This window comes from Bombina bombina, chromosome 3 (assembly GCF_027579735.1).
Source record: "Bombina bombina isolate aBomBom1 chromosome 3, aBomBom1.pri, whole genome shotgun sequence".
NCBI classification, from domain to species: domain Eukaryota; kingdom Metazoa; phylum Chordata; class Amphibia; order Anura; family Bombinatoridae; genus Bombina; species Bombina bombina.
This window is the reverse complement of record NC_069501.1, coordinates 362849412-362868542: the sequence shown is the minus strand read 5'-3', so window position 1 is coordinate 362868542 and position 19131 is coordinate 362849412. Positions and strand designations below refer to the sequence as shown.

The window sequence follows — 19131 nt, the reverse complement described above, 5'->3', positions numbered from 1 at the left end:
CTTAAGACACAAGTTCAGAGTTTTGAAAACTACAAAATCAATAAGTGATAATATCTTCTAGATATAAAGAAATGCCCAAAATAATCTGACAGAAACCTCTGGGAGAGCATGGCATTGTCAATGGATTAATGGAATTAATTTGCAAAAAAAAAGAAAATACATTACAGCCATGAATATACAGCCTCTTGCTATATATTGAAAAATGAATCCTTATTTCAGGGCGAATAACCTTTGGATCATAATGGATCTTAAAGTGATAGTAAATCCTAGCATTTGTGAAACCCTAGGATTTACCATTGGAACAAATAAAGGGGACTTTCAGTCATGAAGTATAAAATACTTCATACTGAAAGTTCCTTTATTTGTCTGAAGCATTTGCCGCACTGAGCTCCTCAGGCAGCCCACGGCAGAACGATATTTTGCTGTGTGGTGATGTTTCCACCTCTTAGCAAATAGCTGTGCAGGCCAGCTGGCGCCATACCAGATAGCTAGCACTCTATTGGCTAAGATCACCTCACAGCGAAAGTGTTCTGCCATGGGCTGTCTGAGGCGCTCAGTGCAGCGAACGCTTCAGACAAAGGAACTTTCAGCATGAAGTATTTTATACTTCATGACTGAAAGTCCCATTTATTTGTTCCACTGGTAAGTCCTAGCGTTTCACACATGCTAGGATTTACCATCACTTTAAATAGAAGCTATCTTAAAGGGACAGGAAATACCTAAATGTTCTTTCATGATCTGGATAGAACATATTTTAAATTACTTTCCAATTTACTTCTATTATCAAATTTGCTTCATAATCTTGTTATCCTTTGCTAAAGGAACAGCATTTCACTACTGGAAGCTAGCTGAGCATATCTAGGTAGCCAATCACAATAGAAAAATGTGTGCAAGCACCAATTAAGAACTAGCTCCAACTAGTGTAAGATATTTGCATATTCTTTGTCAACAAGGGATACCACGAGAACGAAGCACATTTGAAAATAGAAGTGGATTTAAAATTGTCTTAAAATTGCATGCTCTATCTGAATTGTGCAAATTTAATTTGGATTTTCCTATCCCTTTAAGATTTTCCTCAACGTTTTTATTTATTTAAACTAATCTTATTTAAATAATAATAAAAATGTTTTTTATCCACCCTATTTATACCGCATAGTTTTTAATTATAGAAGCTTTAAATATAGATAGGGATACCACAGATGGCAACATTTCAAATACAGATATAAAGGTAAATTAACTATTCGTAATCCATTTAATACACTCCAGCAGTTAAAATGGTTAATTGGGAACAAATTAAAGGGAAGAAAAAAATTAGGATAAACTGTCTCTTTAAATTAAAACTTGAACTCTGTCACAAACATTAATTTTGAAATATAATTTTCTTATATGTAGAACATACAAATGTTCTTTGAAACACTTAACTGTTAAAAAAAGATAAATATATTGAACATTGAATGTGTGAAAGTTAACATAACACTAAGTTTCTTCAGTGCAACCAATTTGCTGTCCTGTTAAAGGACCACTAAAAACAGTAGAATTGAATTTCAAATACATAATATAAAGACAATGTTATAGCACTTACTTTGAATTTAAAATGAGCAGTAGTCTGTCATTGCTAGTCTGTTTAAACATGTCTGACACAGATGAATCTCTTTGTTCACTATGTTTAAAGGCCAATGTGGAACCCAATAGAAATTTGTGTACTAATTGCATTGATGTTACTTTAAATAAAAGTCAATCTTTACATGTAAAGAAATTATCACCAGACAACGAGGGGGAAGTTATGCCGACTAACTCTCCTCACGTGTCAGTACCTTCGCCTCCCGCTCAGGAGGTGCGTGATTTTGTGGCGCCAAGTACATCAGGGAGGCCCTTACAAATCACTTTGCAAGACATGGCTACTGTTATGACAGAAGTATTATCTAAATTGCCAGAATTAAGAGGCAAGCGCGATAGCTCTGGGTTAAGGACAGAGCGCGCGGATGAGGTGAGAGCCATGTCAGATACTGCGTCACAGTTTGCAGAACGTGAAGACGGAGAGCTTCATTCTGTGGGTGACGGATCTGATCCAGGGAGACTGGATTCAGAGATTTCTAATTTTAAATTTAAGCTTGAGAACCTCCGCATATTGCTAGGGGAGGTATTAGCGGCTCTGAATGATTGTAACACGGTTGCAATTCCAGAAAAATTATGTAGGTTGGATAGATACTATGCGGTACCGGTGTGTACTGACGTGTTTCCTATACCTAAAAGGCTTACAGAGATTATTAGCAAGGAGTGGGATAGACCTGGTGTGCCTTTTTCCCCTCCTCCCATATTTAGGAAAATGTTTCCTATAGGCGCCACCACACGAGACTTATGGCAGACGGTCCCTAAGGTGGAGGGAGCAGTTTCTGGCAAATTTAAAAATGAATACTGTTTTCCCTCCCCAGTATCATGTGACAGCCACCAGTCAATCACAAAACGCCTATACATATATACTGTGCACTTTTGCACATGCTCAGTAGGAGCTGGAGCCTCAAGTGTGCATATAAAAAAATGTGCACATTGATAATGAAAGTATACGTTTTAAAGGAACAGTAAAGTAAAAATTAACGACCACAACATATCATGTACGTTGCTGGCCATTAAAGGGACATTATATACACATTTTTTCTTTGCATAAATGTTTAGTAGATGATCTATTTATATAGCCCATACAGTTTAAATTTTTTTTTTTATAGTTTTGCTTATTTTTAAATAACATTGCTCTGATTTTCAGACTCCTAACCAAGCCCCAAAGTTTTATGAGAATACCGTCAGCTACCTACTCCAGCTTGCTCCTGTTTGTGTAAAGGGTCTTTTCATATGCAAAAGAAGGGGTAGGGGGGAGGGTCTTATTTCCCACTTGCAGTGGGCTTTCCAGCTACCTTTTCAACAGAGCTAAACTGAGAGCATCTAAGTAAGTTTTTAAACCGTTTTATACTGGATTTTTATATCAGTGTCTGTGCATCTTATTCTTTATAGTAGTATCTATTACATGCAGTTATATGAAAATGAGTGTATACTGTCCCTTTAAGGGCTTTCCTGCTAATAATAGCACAGGTCTTCCCGCGAGCGACAACACCGTGCTATTAGACCCTCACTCACTCCTGCAGGCTTCGGGTAAAACTGTGCTATTGAGAAAACAGTTCCCAGGGTACGTCACTGGTCATTAAGGGGTTAAATTTTAATGATCCAGATAGAGCATGTAATTTAAAACAGCTTTCCAATTTATTTATATTATCAAATTGGTTTGGTTTCTTTGATATCCATTGTTGTAGAGTTAAGCAAGATGGGCTGATATAAGCTCAGAAGTGTGCACGTGTCTTTAGCAGTTTATGGCAGCAGTGTGTGTAACTATTTATAACATTGCTATAAACAATGTTGCAAAGAATGGTGCCAGATGGCTAGACACACATGCACGTTCCTGAGCTCAACTAAGACTAATCTTTAACAAAGGATACCAAAGGAACTAAGCAAAACCTTTAACAGAAGTAATTTGGAAAGGTGTTTAAAATGTCATGCTCTAACCAATCCGTTGAAGTTTAATTTTTTACTTTACTGTCCCTTTAACTGAATTATTAGTTGTTGTTTTTTTGTGTGCATATAGTTGTAGCATTACGTAGTCTAGTTCGTTCCGACCAGACCATTAATCAAAACTTATCGATCAAATTTAAAATAGATAATACAAGATCAGAATAATAAAAAAAAAAAAAGTATAAATGACTTAGCAACACTGTGGATTTTAAACATTTGCAGACCAGCATTACTCCCCAAATGTGCTTTGTAAGTTATGGACTTCAAATTGTATGTAGTGTCTGCTACTATATATTAAGCTTTGCTATACTGAGCTTCAGCTTGCTAGATAGACTCCCCAACATTGTTTTTCTCTTGTTAAGTGTAGTCAGTCCACGGGTCATCCATTACTTATGGAATATATCTCTTCCTAACAGGAAGCTGCAAGAGGATCACCCAAGCAGAGCTGCTATATAGCTCCTCCCCTCACATGTCATATTCAGTCATTCTCTTGCAGCCTAACTAAAGATAGGTCGCTGTGAGAGGTCTGTGGTGTTTTTTAACTTAGTTTATTTCTACAATCAAAAGTTTGTTATTTTAAATGGCACCGGAGTGTGCTGTTTGTTCTCAGGCAGCATTAGAAGAAGAATCTGCCTGCGTTTTCTATGATCTTAGCAGACGTAACTAAGATCCACTGGCTGTTCTCATCTGAGGAGTTAGGTAACTTCAGAGAAGGGGAATAGCATGCAGGGCCCCCCTGCAAAAGAGGTATGTGCAGTAAATTATTTTTCTGAGGAATGGAATTGACTGAGAAAATACTGCTGATACCAATGTAACGTAAGTTCAGCCTTAAATGCAGTGATAGCGACTGGTATTAGGCTGATGAGTGTGTGTACACTGAATGTATTTTTCTAAGGAATGGAATTGACTCTGAAAATACTGTTCATACTGAAGTAATGTATGAGCCTTAACTGCAGTAAAAGCGACTGGTAGCAGGCTTATTAATAACACTTCATAACTTTTAAAATGTATGTTTAAAACGTTTACTGGCATGTTAATCATTTTTTGTGAGGTACTTGGTGATAAAACTTATTGGGGGCATGATTTTTACCACATGGCCATCTTTGTTTTCTGCATAGAAACAGTTATCTGAGCTTCCCCACTGTTGTAATATGAGTGGGAGGGGCCTATTTTAGCGCTTTTTTGCGCAGTAAAAATTCAGTCACAATCTGTCTACTTCATCCTCCATGATCCAGATCGTCTCTAGAGAGCTCAGGGGTCTTCAAAATTCATTTTGAGGGAGGTAATCAGTCACAGCAGACCTGTGACAGTGTGTTTTGACTGTGATAAAAACGTTAATTATTAAATTGTTATCCATTTTTGGGTATTAAGGGGTTAATCATCCATTTGCTGGTGCGTGCAATCCTTTGCTAACTTAATACATTTACTGTGAAAAATTGGTTGCTATAACTATTTTGGTTCATTGTTATTTCAACTGTGACAGTTTTTTTGTGCTTCTTAAAGGCACAGTAGCGTTTTTTATATTGCTTGTAAATTTATTTAGAAAAGTATTTCCAAGCTTGCTAGTCTCATTGCTAGTCTGTTTAAACATGTCTGACACAGATGAATCTCTTTGTTCACTATGTTTAAAGGCCAATGTGGAACCCAATAGAAATTTGTGTACTAATTGCATTGATGTTACTTTAAATAAAAGTCAATCTTTACATGTAAAGAAATTATCACCAGACAACGAGGGGGAAGTTATGCCGACTAACTCTCCTCACGTGTCAGTACCTTCGCCTCCCGCTCAGGAGGTGCGTGATTTTGTGGCGCCAAGTACATCAGGGAGGCCCTTACAAATCACTTTGCAAGACATGGCTACTGTTATGACAGAAGTATTATCTAAATTGCCAGAATTAAGAGGCAAGCGCGATAGCTCTGGGTTAAGGACAGAGCGCGCGGATGAGGTGAGAGCCATGTCAGATACTGCGTCACAGTTTGCAGAACGTGAAGACGGAGAGCTTCATTCTGTGGGTGACGGATCTGATCCAGGGAGACTGGATTCAGAGATTTCTAATTTTAAATTTAAGCTTGAGAACCTCCGCATATTGCTAGGGGAGGTATTAGCGGCTCTGAATGATTGTAACACGGTTGCAATTCCAGAAAAATTATGTAGGTTGGATAGATACTATGCGGTACCGGTGTGTACTGACGTGTTTCCTATACCTAAAAGGCTTACAGAGATTATTAGCAAGGAGTGGGATAGACCTGGTGTGCCTTTTTCCCCTCCTCCCATATTTAGGAAAATGTTTCCTATAGGCGCCACCACACGAGACTTATGGCAGACGGTCCCTAAGGTGGAGGGAGCAGTTTCTACTTTAGCTAAGCGTACCACTATCCCGGTGGAGGATAGTTGTGCCTTTTCAGATCCAATGGATAAGAAATTAGAGGGTTACCTTAAGAAAATGTTTGTTCAACAAGGTTTTATCTTACAGCCCCTTGCATGCATTGCTCCTGTCACTGCTGCGGCGGCATTCTGGTTTGAGTCTCTGGAAGAGGCCATTCGCACAGCTCCATTGGATGAAATTATGAACAAGCTTAAAGCACTTAAGCTAGCTAACGCATTTGTTTCTGATGCCGTCGTACATTTAACCAAACTTACGGCTAAGAACTCCGGATTCGCCATCCAAGCGCGCAGAGCGCTATGGCTTAAATCCTGGTCAGCTGACGTGACTTCTAAATCTAAATTGCTTAATATTCCTTTCAAAGGGCAGACCTTATTCGGGCCCGGCTTGAAAGAAATTATCGCTGACATTACGGGAGGTAAGGGCCATGCTCTACCTCAGGACAGGGCCAAATCAAAGGCCAAACAGTCTAATTTTCGTGCCTTTCGTAACCTCAAGGCAGGAGCAGCATCAACTTCCTCCGCTCCAAAACAGGAAGGAGCTGTTGCTCGCTACAGACAAGGCTGGAAAACTAACCAGTCCTGGAACAAGGGCAAGCAGGCCAGAAAACCTGCTGCTGTCCCTAAGACAGCATGAAGAGAGGGCCCCCTATCCGGAAACGGATCTAGTGGGGGGCAGACTTTCTCTCTTCGCCCAGGCTTGGGCAAGAGATGTCCAGGATCCCTGGGCGTTGGAGATCATATCTCAGGGATATCTTCTGGACTTCAAAACTTCTCCTCCACGAGGGAGATTTCATCTTTCAAGGTTATCAGCAAACCAAATAAAGAAAGAGGCGTTTCTACGCTGTGTACAAGACCTCTTACTAATGGGGGTGATCCACCCAGTTCCGCGGACGGAACACGGGCAAGGATTCTATTCAAAAGAGGGAACCTTCAGACCAATCTTGGACTTAAAAATCCTAAACAAATTCCTAAGAGTTCCATCATTCAAAATGGAAACTATTCGAACCATCCTTCCTATGATCCAAGAGGGTCAGTACATGACCACAGTGGACTTAAAGGATGCCTACCTTCACATACCGATTCACAAGGATCATTATCGGTATCTAAGATTTGCTTTCCTAGACAGGCATTACCAGTTTGTAGCTCTTCCCTTCGGATTAGCTACGGCTCCAAGAATCTTTACAAAAGTTCTGGGCTCACTTCTGGCGGTACTAAGACCGTGAGGCATTGCGGTGACTCCGTACCTAAACGACATTCTGATACAAGCGTCAAGTTTTCAAACTGCCAAGTCTCATACAGAGATAGTTCTGGCATTTCTGAGGTCGCATGGGTGGAAGGTGAACGTGGAAAAGAGTTCTCTATCACCACTTACAAGGGTTCCCTTTCTAGGAACTCTTATAGATTCTGTAGAGATGAAAATTTACCTGACAGAGGCCAGGTTATCAAAACTTCTAAATGCTTGCCGTGTCCTTCATTCCATTCCACACCCGTCAGTAGCTCAGTGCATGGAAGTAATCGGCTTGATGGTAGCGGCAATGGACATAGTACCATTTGCGCGCCTGCATCTCAGACCGCTGCAATTGTGCATGCTAAATCAGTGGAACGGGGATTACTCAGATTTGTCCCCCCTGCTAAATCTGGATCAAGAGACCAGAGATTCTCTTCTATGGTGGCTTTCTCGGCCACATCTGTCCAAAGGGATGACCTTTCGCAGGGCAGATTGGATGATTGTAACAACAGACGCCAGCCTTCTAGACTGGGGCGCTGTTTGGAACTCCCTGAAGGCTCAGGGACTATGGACTCAGGAGGAGAAACTCCTCCCAATAAATATTCTGGAATTAAGAGCAATATTCAATGCTCTCCTAGCTTGGCCTCAGTTAGCAACTCTGAGGTTCATCAGATTTCAGTCGGACAACATCACGACTGTGGCTTACATCAACCATCAAGGGGGAACCAGAAGTTCCCTAGCGATGTTGGAAGTCTCAAAGATAATTCGCTGGGCAGAGTCTCATTCTTGCCACCTGTCAGCGATTTACATCCCAGGCGTGGAGAACTGGGAGGCGGATTTTCTAAGTCGCCAGACTTTTCATCCGGGGGAGTGGGAACGTCATCCGGAGGTCTTTGCTCAACTGATTCATCGTTGGGGCAAACCAGATCTGGATCTCATGGCGTCTCGCCAGAACGCCATGCTGGGTCTTCAACATGGCTTATGTGTTTCCACCATTCCCGATGCTTCCTCGTTTGATTGCCAAGATCAAACAGGAGAGAGCTTCGGTGATTCTGATAGCGCCTGCGTGGCCACGCAGGACCTGGTATGCCGACCTAGTGGACATGTCGTCCTGTCCACCGTGGTCTCTGCCTCTGAGACGGGACCTTCTAATTCAGGGTCCTTTCAACCATCCAAATCTAATTTCTCTGAGGCTGACTGCATGGAGATTGAACGCTTGATTCTATCAAAGCGTGGCTTCTCGGAGTCGGTTATTGATACCTTAATACAGGCTAGGAAGCCTGTTACCAGAAAAATTTACCATAAGATATGGCGTAAATATTTATATTGGTGCGAATCCAAGAGTTACTCATGGAGTAAGGTTAGGATTCCTAGGATATTGTCCTTTCTACAAGAGGGTTTAGAAAAGGGCTTATCTGCTAGTTCGTTAAAGGGACAGATTTCTGCTCTGTCTATTCTTCTACACAAACGTCTGGCTGAAGTTCCAGACGTTCAGGCTTTTTGTCAGGCTTTAGCTAGGATTAAGCCTGTGTTTAAGACTGTTGCTCCGCCGTGGAGCTTAAACTTAGTTCTTAACGTTCTTCAAGGCGTTCCATTTGAACCCCTTCATTCCATTGATATCAAGCTGTTATCCTGGAAGGTTCTGTTTTTGATGGCTATTTCCTCGGCTCGAAGAGTCTCTGAGTTATCTGCCTTACATTGTGATTCTCCTTATCTGATTTTTCATTCACACAAGGTAGTTCTGCGTACTAAACCTGGGTTCTTACCTAAGGTAGTTACTAACAGAAATATCAATCAAGAGATTGTTGTTCCATCACTGTGTCCTAACCCTTCTTCAAAGAAGGAACGACTTTTACATAATCTGGACGTAGTCCGTGCCCTGAAGTTCTATTTGCAGGCAACTAAAGATTTTCGTCAAACTTCTTCCCTGTTTGTCGTTTACTCTGGACAGAGAAGAGGTCAAAAGGCTTCGGCTACCTCTCTCTTTTTGGCTTCGTAGCATAATACGTTTAGCCTATGAGACTGCTGGACAGCAGCCTCCTGAAAGGATTACAGATCATTCTACTAGAGCTGTGGCTTCCACCTGGGCCTTTAAAAATGAGGCCTCTGTTGAACAGGTTTGCAAGGCTGCAACTTGGTCTTCACTTCACACTTTTTCAAAATTTTACAAATTTGACACTTTTGCTTCTTCGGAGGCTATTTTTGGGAGAAAGGTACTACAGGCAGTGGTTCCTTCTGTTTAATGTTCCTGCCTTGTCCCTCCCTTCATCCGTGTACTTTAGCTTTGGTATTAGTATTCCATAAGTAATGGATGACCCGTAGAGCTGCGCATCTTCACTTGTCTCACGATTCGATTCGATTACGATTATCATCGTAACGATTCGATACGATTCGATTCTACGATGCATCGCGATGCATCACGATTACTGCCTATGATTTTCATGATCTTGTTCTATTCCATATTTTATATATATATATATATATATATATATATATATACACACTTATATATATATATATATATATATATATATATATATATATACACATACACACACACTTATATATATATATATATATATATATATATATACACATACACACATTTATATATATATATATATATATATATATATATATATATATATATATAGTGTGTGTGTATATATATATATATATATATATATATATATATATATATATATATATATATAGAGAGAGAGAGAGAGAGAGAGATCTATACATACACACACTATGTATGTATATATATATATATATATATATATATATATATATATATATATATATATATATAGTGTGTGTGTGTGTGTATATAATAATCTTTTAAACAACTGTGTAAGATGGAAGAGCACTTATAAACATAATGCTACAATATGCACAGATATGTATGTGTAGATTTATTTTACAAAGGAAAATATAACCAGCAGCAGTGTACTCACTCAAACATTCTCACGGAGTACATGCAGACATCTGAAACCTGACCCAGAGAGCATTACCAATAGACCTCCTCTCACATGTTCCGGTCAGGAATTTTTATGACACCTATCCTAAAGAGCCGACAGCAGCCTCATGTAAACAGTGAATCTTTTCTTGTATTATAGATTCACTGTTTACTGTTGCGGTCTCTGCTGCATGTTTCCTCTCAGTCAGATCCCTAGCCCAAACGAGCATTTGAGGGTTGCTATTAGATACAGCAAGTCAAAAGTTTTACAGCAACCCTCAAATGCTCGTTTGGGCTAGGGATCTGACTGAGAGGAAACATGCAGCAGAGACCGCAACAGTAAACAGTGAATCTATAATACAAGAAAAGATTCACTGTTTACATGAGGCTGCTGTCGGCTCTTTAGGATAGGTGTCATAAAAATTCCTGACCGGAACATGTGAGAGGAGGTCTATTGGTAATGCTCTCTGGGTAAGATATCTGCGCAGTGTGCACAGGAAGTCCTGATGTGGTGTAGCTGGAGGCTGTAACCAGATTAATCCTGACACAAATGCTGTCGGCTCGTCTGCTATGTGAGAGAGGCGGGGTCACGTGACGTTGCGCGATGATGTCACCCCTGAATCGATTCTGATCTGCACTGCATCGATGCAGCATCGTTAACAGGCTGCATCGCGATGCATCGCAGAATCGATTATTTTAGGCACCCCTAATGACCCGTGGACTGACTACACTTAACAAGAGAAAACATAATTTATGCTTACCTGATAAATTTATTTCTCTTGTAGTGTAGTCAGTCCACGGCCCGCCCTGTCTTTAAGGCAGATCTAAATTTTAATTAAACTCCAGTCACCACTGCACCCTATGGTTTCTCCTTTCTCGTCTGCTTTTGGTCGAATGACTGAATATGACATGTGAGGGGAGGAGCTATATAGCAGCTCTGCTTGGGTGATCCTCTTGCAGCTTCCTGTTAGGAAGAGATATATTCCATAAGTAATGGATGACCCGTGGACTGACTACACTACAAGAGAAATAAATTTATCAGGTAAGCATAAATTATGTTTTTTGTCCTTGTGGATATTATCTGATAGACCCAGAAGCACTCCTTATCCTTTTTTAGCTTTTTATTTTGACTGTGGTCTCTATTTTAATGGAGCACCCAACTCTAAATTGTGCCAAAGTACACTATATTTGCAACTGGGTGCCCTTCGTATAGGCAGCAGAGCAAGCCCTTTTTTCTGTATACTGAAAACAAATGTACCAATGCTCATGGTTGGAAAGTCAGATGACTCCGTACTACAAGAATTGATTTTAAAGGGACACTCAAGTCAAAATAAACTTTTATGATTCAAAAAGAGCAGCAATTTTAAGAATCTTTCCAATTTACTTCCATTATCAAATTTTGCACAGTGTTTTTATATGAGCACTTTCTGGGGAACAAGATCCTACTAAGCATGTGCACAAGCTCACAGGGTATACTTATACTAGTCTGAGATTGACTATTGTCTGTCACATGATACAGGGGGCCGGAAAATGGGAGAAAAAATAATTTTGACAGAAAAAAATCTACTGCTTTTTTCAAATTCAGAGTAGGTGATATTGCATTGTCTTTTTATTATGTCCTTGTTAATTATGCAATTCTACTGCATTTAGTGGTCCTTTAAGTCGTATACTGATATGTTTTAGATTAATAAACTATTAACTCACCTTGGGCTTGCTGGCTAAAAACCTAAGGTAATCATCTGTCAATCAGTGACATTCTGTTGAAAAATAAAATAAAATACATTTGAATGCAGAGAAAACTATTAAGTAAAACATATAAAGTACAACAATTAAAGGGGTATGAAACAAAAATATTTTCTTTTATGATTCAGACAGAGTATACAAGTTTAAAGTTTTTTATTTACTTCTGTTATCAAAATTAGTTCCCTTGTTATTCTTTGTTGAAGAGATGCATAGATAGGTGTCTGGAGCACTGCATGGCAGGTCATAGTGCTGCCATCTAGTATTCTTGCAGATGGATAACATTCTTGCATAACTGCTGCCATATAGTCCTCCAGACAAATGCACGTTCCTGTGCTTACCTCAAATAAGGGGGACTTTTCAACAAAAGATACCAAGAGAATGAACAAAAATTGGTAATAGAAGTAAATTAGAAAGTTGTTTAAAATTGCACCCTCTGTGTGAATCATAAAAGAAAATTTTGGGCTTTCATGCCCCTTTTCTTCTTAAACGGGGAGAGTCCACAGCTGCATTCAGTGCTTTTGGGAATTCGAAACCTGGCCACCAGGAGGAGGCAAAGACACCCCAGCCAAAGACTAAATACCTCATCCCCCAGTCATTATTTGCCTTTTGTCACAGGAGGTTGGCAGAGAAGTGTTGGACGATTAAAGATCTTATGTCTCTTATGGAGGGTAGTACTCTTCGGAATGGGACTGGAGTTTTAAGTAGTCCTGTTAGAGTCCGGAGATTCAGGGAGAGTCTTTCTGCGAAAACCATCCCGACTCATTAACAGCTCCTTAGCAATCAGTGTTGACGAGTTTCGCTGCCTACTTTTTTCACTCAAGTCCATGTCAGAAGCGAGGCTACTATCTGTCACACTTGAAGGGCCATGTTCCTGTTCCATGGTGTAGATTCCGGTAAGATCGTTTAATTTTACTTAAGATTTGTAAAGTAAACGAAGAAGTCAGGATCTCAGTGGGACTCCTTTATCTTATGGAATCGAGGTTTAATATCTCCTGAGGGGGGTTATTGAACAAGGGGGACTTTAATCATGTTTATGTGATTGTATGCTAATGTGTGGTGATTTTTGGGCTCATGGCTATATCGGAACATAATGACCTCTTTTGTCAGGCTGCTCAGCCCTTTTGGCTTTGGCGCGTTTTTAGTTGGCCTGCACGGTGTACCTGGTGAATTGACGTGGTCACGTTTCTAGTCACCATTTCCGTATTCCTGACCGCGGGGCGACGGAGAGTGTCTGTTTCGCTAGTTGTCTGGGTAATAGGAGGTGGCAAGTGCCCCAGCCATTGGAGGTGTAAGGTGCCGTTTTTATTTTTTCCTTCCTATCCAAAATTTCTATCCTAGTGATGGAGGACTCTGATTTTTTTGGAGACCGATGTCTCTGATTCAGATTCTACTGAATGGCCCGGATAATCCATGCCCATCAGTTATAATCCGCATGCCACTTAAGAGTGCTCTTTTCTTCCGATCCAGGGAACTTAGAGTCCGCCAAGCCATCTGCCCCTGGGGGCCCCATATCCCGTGTGGTGAGTACCCTAGAACCTTCATTAGCTATGCAAGCAGGTGTCCCTAATGCCGTTACCCCTTCTCTGGAAGGCGGCTTGTTTCCTCCAGAGGTTACGGCAGGGTTCCGCATGGCCATTTCTTTAGCACTGGCACATTTACATCTTCTAGGGAGGGAGGCGTTGGTGAGATTCTGTCCGTGTTAGATGAACGAAGGATCGTCTGGGTCAGATCAGCCCTCTGGGGAAGCGGTTGCCTCTGAGGTTTAAGGGGCCCAATCCTCGGGTCGGGGTCGTCCGTTCCCCTGGCGGAGGTAAGTCTTGCTTTTCATTGTAGATTGGCGCGCCTTCGTGTCCTGTTGCGGCACGTTTTGGCAGTGCTGGAGGATCCCAGCCCGAAGGGGTTGAAGGGTTCTCGGTCTTCCTCTCCGGACGGCAAGCTGGGTTAGACGTGGAGGGATGAAGTTAATCTCCTTATTGTCTCCGATTTATCTTTTTCTTTGAGGTATCTTATTCCAGTTCTGAGCTTCGGGAGAATGGGATCTCTGACGGGCTGGCCCTGTCATTGTAACTATTTTTCTTGGGCGTTCACCTGTACGTGCTGCCCTCTTTTTCGTTGATCCGGTTAGGATGTCTTCTTTTTTTGGAAGCTCATGTTTGTTATATTCTCTCCGTTGGAAAACATTTCTTCTCTGGAATTCAATATTAGCGATTTTTTGGTCGCTTGGACACTTCTGCAGAAGTTGTATGTTAAGATATTATTTACATAGTCTTAAGTTTTATTGATCCCTTCTAGGGTTTTGAATTTTCTGTGTAAAATCTTTTGTACATACTGTGTGCTGTAATATACATTATAAAATATTGTTATATATTGTGTTCTTTAATGGACACTACCTGTATTGTGCTCACTTGTTTTTGATTATACATTAACACTTATAGATGCATGGTTATTGGTTGGACCAAGGGTTTAGTACACCCTTTTTAAACAAATACTGAATGTACTCTTATCAGTAGTGATTACGGCTCACGCTGAAACGCGTATACTGTTTCTTGTATCCGTGTATCTGATTCTATATACATCCTCCCTCCATGGAGCATGTATTTTAAAGATGGAGAAATAAAGATTGAACTTTTTAACTCAACATTGCTGCTACTGTTTACTTTTCTCGTATCGTTTATGCTTTTGGCCTGTTTGGTAGCAACATTCCTCATACACCTGTGGCGCTCTTTCCCTATTGGAGAAGTTTCGTAGTACAACCCTCCATACCTGTGTGTGATATGAGTGAAGGAACAGGTGAGGCGACTACGTCAGAGACATCACGTGATTGGAGCACGTCAGGAGGAACTTAGGGAGGTGTTGGCGTTATAGCCGGAGGATGGTGGCGAATCTTTAATGGTTAAGTGGCGATAAGAGTGCAAGACTTAACTCCTTTCCATACCTTAGATGCCCCACATCTCTTCATTAAGTGGTTCCACAGCTTTTGACTATACTACCGCTGACTGGTAATACAGGACACTCCACTAGCTGAAGCCCCAGTGGAGAGGCAGGAGGAATTTGCACGGTTCTGAGCTAGTAAGGACTACAGCTTTCTCTAAGTGCTTTAAGGTCTGGACTCTCTTCAAGATACAGGTAACTTTCTGTATATTACGCATTGGGTTGCAGCAAGGCAACAATAGCGATACACCTCAGATATAACTGTATGAACTGGACACAAGCACTCAAGCCAAATAACTTTCTATACCTACATAGTAGTTTTTTTTACATTTCACATGGGAACAGCATTGATGCTATATAGCAAGCCACCCACAGTAATCACCCAGTCCAGCACTTTTCTCTTTTTGGTTTTGTGTTCGAATTTTCTGTGACCTGGTTCAGTTCCAGAGTGCCCTCTGTAGCAGGCTGGTCCTGGTCGTGCGCTGGTTTCTGTTCCTTAAGGGTCTATACCATCCATGTGGTGCTGGGATATCTGGTTGGGTGGTGAGTTTTCTTTCATGTAATTGACAAGAGTCCATGAGCTAGTGACATATGGGATATACATTCCTAGCAGGAGGGGGCAAGTTTCCCAAACCTCAAAATGCCTATAAATACACCCCTCACCACACCCACAATTCAGTTTTGCAAACTTTGCCTCCTGTGGAGGTGGTGAAGTAAGTTTGTGCTTGATTTTTATGATTTCTTCTATGATAAGCGCGTCTAACCATTCTGAAGCCCAATTCCTCTCAGAGTACAGTGTTTGTCAGAGGGATGTGAAGAGAGTATTGCCTATTGATTTTATGGTTTCCCTCGTGGGAAATCTTTTCAAGGGTTCTCTGTTATCGATCATAGGGATTCATCTCCTACCTCCATTTTCAGATCGACGCTATACTCTTATATATCATTAATTCTGCTGATAGTTTTCAGTACTGGTTTGGCTATTTGCTATATGTGGATGGGTGTCTTTCGGTAAGTATGTATCATTATTTAAGATACTCTCAGCTATGGTTTGGCGCTTTATGTACTAATATAAAGTTTTAAATATATGTATTTTGCAGTCTAAACAGTTTCAGTATAGGAATCATGTTTGGGAAGTTTATTTTAAACTTTTTTCTTACCTGGGGTTCAGTCTTTTTCTAATTTAACTTTCATTTTTTTGTGGGCAAATCTAGGCTTGCGAGGGCGCAAAAAGCTGTTTTTTATTGCGTCATTCTTAGCACAAAATTTTTTGCCGCAAAGTTTCGCCTTTGATGGTGCAAATTTCGTAATTTCCTGCGTCTTTGTTGACGCTAGTTGTTTTGGCGCGAAATCGCATTTGTTATGACGCAAGTTGTCATTTCTCTCTGACGAGATGTTTATTATGCTTGGGTTCCTCCTTCAGTACAATATATTCCCTGTGAAAGGGATTGCCAGGGAGAGGGACTCCATGAGAGTTTAATTTTTTCTTTTAAGACTCTGCCCTTGACAGGGCTAAGAGAGGAGGCCTTTCGTTCTGATGTCAAGCTGGTTCTTGTTGCTCCTTTTTGGGTGGGGCATCAAGGGGTTGTTCAGTCCTCTTAGTCCTGTTCCTGTTTGTTGGGCCTGGACGGATCCTGCTAAGAAGCACTCCGAAGGTCTTTGACCTCGGGGCTAGTTCTCTCCATTTCCATTTGGACTTGAGTTTTAGACGTCTCCTTAGCTTGAAGTACCAGGTTGGGGGGAATCTTATCCCTCCTTTGGTATTTATCTTTTTGATCTACTCTTTTTGAGATTCTTGACCTCTGTACCTCTTCCACAAGGAGCGAGGTGTCTTAGACTTCCTTTTTCCCTTGTCTGGGGATGGTTGGTTAATCATCGGTTTTAGAAGATCGGGCACTTTTGTCTGCCTTTCTTCCTCATACTGCTTCTTGTCTGTTCCAATGTTTTTAGGGACTATAGTGATTGTATTGGTCTCTTTGGTGGCCCTGGAGCTACCCTTTCTTCATCATATCAGGGGATATTGATGTTCGAAATCCTGTTGTCCCTTGGTCCTGGGGGGTTACCGGGAGGTGGACTCAGACGGATCGTTTCTGATTTTTGCAGCCTCTGTTGCAGAGATGTGCTTTTTCTTGGCAGCTTCTTAGCTGTCGGTCTGGAGGGTATTGTCCTTTGAATTTTGGAAAAGTGTATTTTCTCTCTCTGGGATGCTTAGTGAACGTCCAGTGCCCTAGGGCATTTGGATGGACTGTGCTTGCATCTTCTAGGGTTCTCCGTATGAGGTAATCCTATGGTTCTTCAGGGGTTCTTAGTCTGTGACCAGCTCTGGTTCCGGTTGTTTGGTCTGGGCTAGGATAGCTGGCCGGACCGCCTAGTTGGACCTCCTAGTTGGATCCCGAGTGATTCAAATCTTAAGATTGAGTCTTCCCCTTGCTCCTTCGGGCGGAGACTTAAGAAGGTCTTGATGGCTTGTTACCTGCCTAGCAAGCAGGATATTGATCTCTTATTCAGCCGTTCCACTTTATAGGTGGACTCGCTGGCTGTCTGTTTAGCTCCTTGACTGGCTGTTACAGCCGGAGCGTGCCCTTTAGTCGGTTCTGTTTTTGCCGTCTGTTCGTTGACAGATGCTCTGTACCTGTGGGTGGGTGAGCAGGTGTCCTTTCATGTCCCTCCCCTTAGGGGAGTGGGATATACCATGGTGTCTGCCTAATGCTCAGAGGGGGGTCCCTCGACTTTGTGGTACAGTAATGTTGAGGTGGATTCTGGAATTGTGTGCACCCTGTTGTCAGTGTGTGGTCTCCCTTTGTCTCAGAGTTTACCTGCCTATAGGGAAGGAATCTGGGTCTGGGTTCTGGGACCCGAGATCGTACTGCGTTCTGTTCAGGCTTGGTGGTTTAGCATGCCAAGCTTGTTACATATCAGGGTTTGCCTACCCTTCGTTACCGTTTAGTCCTCTTTTGAGTTCTCGGTAATACAGGGATTTATTTCCCTATCTTCGGTCCTGACCAGCTTTTTTGGTGCTGGGTCTTTGTCTCGAGGAAGTGGCCCATGTAACCTAATGATGGGTTTTTGGAGCTTTGCAACTGGAGTTGTTCGGTAAAATCCAGCTGTGGGCTGGTTTTACATTTTCTGCCTGTGGCCTATAGATCGTTTGAGTTTTGACCGTGTTCTTCTCCAGTTCTTGTGATCTCTCTATAGGTGGAGATTGGAGGAGTTTTTACTCAGCAGGCTTTTTTTTTCTGCTTCCCTATGTTTGTAAAGGTAGTGAGTTCCTGCACTTTGGAGGGTTCCCTCTGTGGGAGTCTCTTGGTGCAGTTTCTAACTTGATAGGCTAGTGTTCGTGGCTGATGTCTTCTAGTCTTGTGTGGCAGAGTGGGAGCCGGGAGCTCCATCTGGAGCACGATAAGTGCTTATGCTGCTAATTCTTGGCAGTTCTGAGGAATATCTGCTTATTCCGCGATAGCTCTTTCATGAGTGCAGACTGCACTCTTTGTGAGTTATGGGTTCTGCTCCATCTTCGGGGTTGTCTTTGGATCGAATCTTGGTCCTTGGGACTTTCTCCAGATTGGGGTAGGTTTTTTTTTTCCTTATCTTAATTCTGGTAGGTTATTGGAGTTTATCTCTCTTCATTTTTCTTGTCTTGCTGCAACCTGCTGTTGCGCTCGATTTTGCTGGGGTTCCTTTTTTACCCTAGTTGCTGAGATTTTAGTTCTTATGTTTAATATTTATTTTTCCTTTTCCCTTCTGGAAATATGTGGAATCGGTATGGGCTTCGAGCCGGCAGGACTTGTTTCTTTGGGGGCTTTGTGCTCGGTGGAATCTAGTGCCTTTGATCGGTCTCTATCTGGGCTTTGCTGGATTTAACTGTTGGGCAGTTACTTAGTCCTTTCAGTCCTTTTTGTTCTGCCCGGTACAGCAGTTGTTGTTTGGTTTGGGTAATTTCAGGCTGTGGTGCCCTTCGAATGGGCTGCCTTGTCTACCCGCCCTTTTTTTGCATTCAGTGTCCTCTATAGCTTGGGTATTGTTTTCCCAAAAGTAATGAATGCAGCTGTGGACTCTCCCCGTTTAAGAAGAAAAATATAAATTATGCTTACCTGATAATTTTCTTTTCTTCTGATGGGGAGAGACCACAGCTCCCCTCCCACGTTCTTTTATGGGGAGGCGGCCATGTTTTTTGTTTATTCTTCTGGCACCTTTTTTTTACCTGATATTTCTCCTACTGTTCCTTGTTCCCTTGGCAGAATGACTGGGGGATAAGGGAAGTAGGGGTGGTATTTAAGCCTTTGGCTGGGGTGTCTGCCTCCTCCTGGTGGCCAGGTTCTGAATTCC

At 41.6% G+C, this 19131-nt stretch overlaps 2 protein-coding genes across 2 annotated transcripts in view; one reads left to right on the top strand and one right to left on the bottom strand.

Annotated features, from left to right (window-relative positions):
• CASK (calcium/calmodulin dependent serine protein kinase) overlaps positions 1-19131 on the top strand; it is a gene marked incomplete in the record, with an annotated part of 883427 nt that overhangs the window by 203266 nt on the left and 661030 nt on the right.
• Positions 1-19131, bottom strand: part of GPR34 (G protein-coupled receptor 34) — a 36290-nt gene that overhangs the window by 15238 nt on the left and 1921 nt on the right. Inside the window, exon 2 of the mRNA XM_053706490.1 lies at positions 11839-11891. The gene's annotated coding sequence lies outside the window, so the exon portion shown is untranslated. The remainder of the gene's footprint in view (positions 1-11838; positions 11892-19131) is intronic.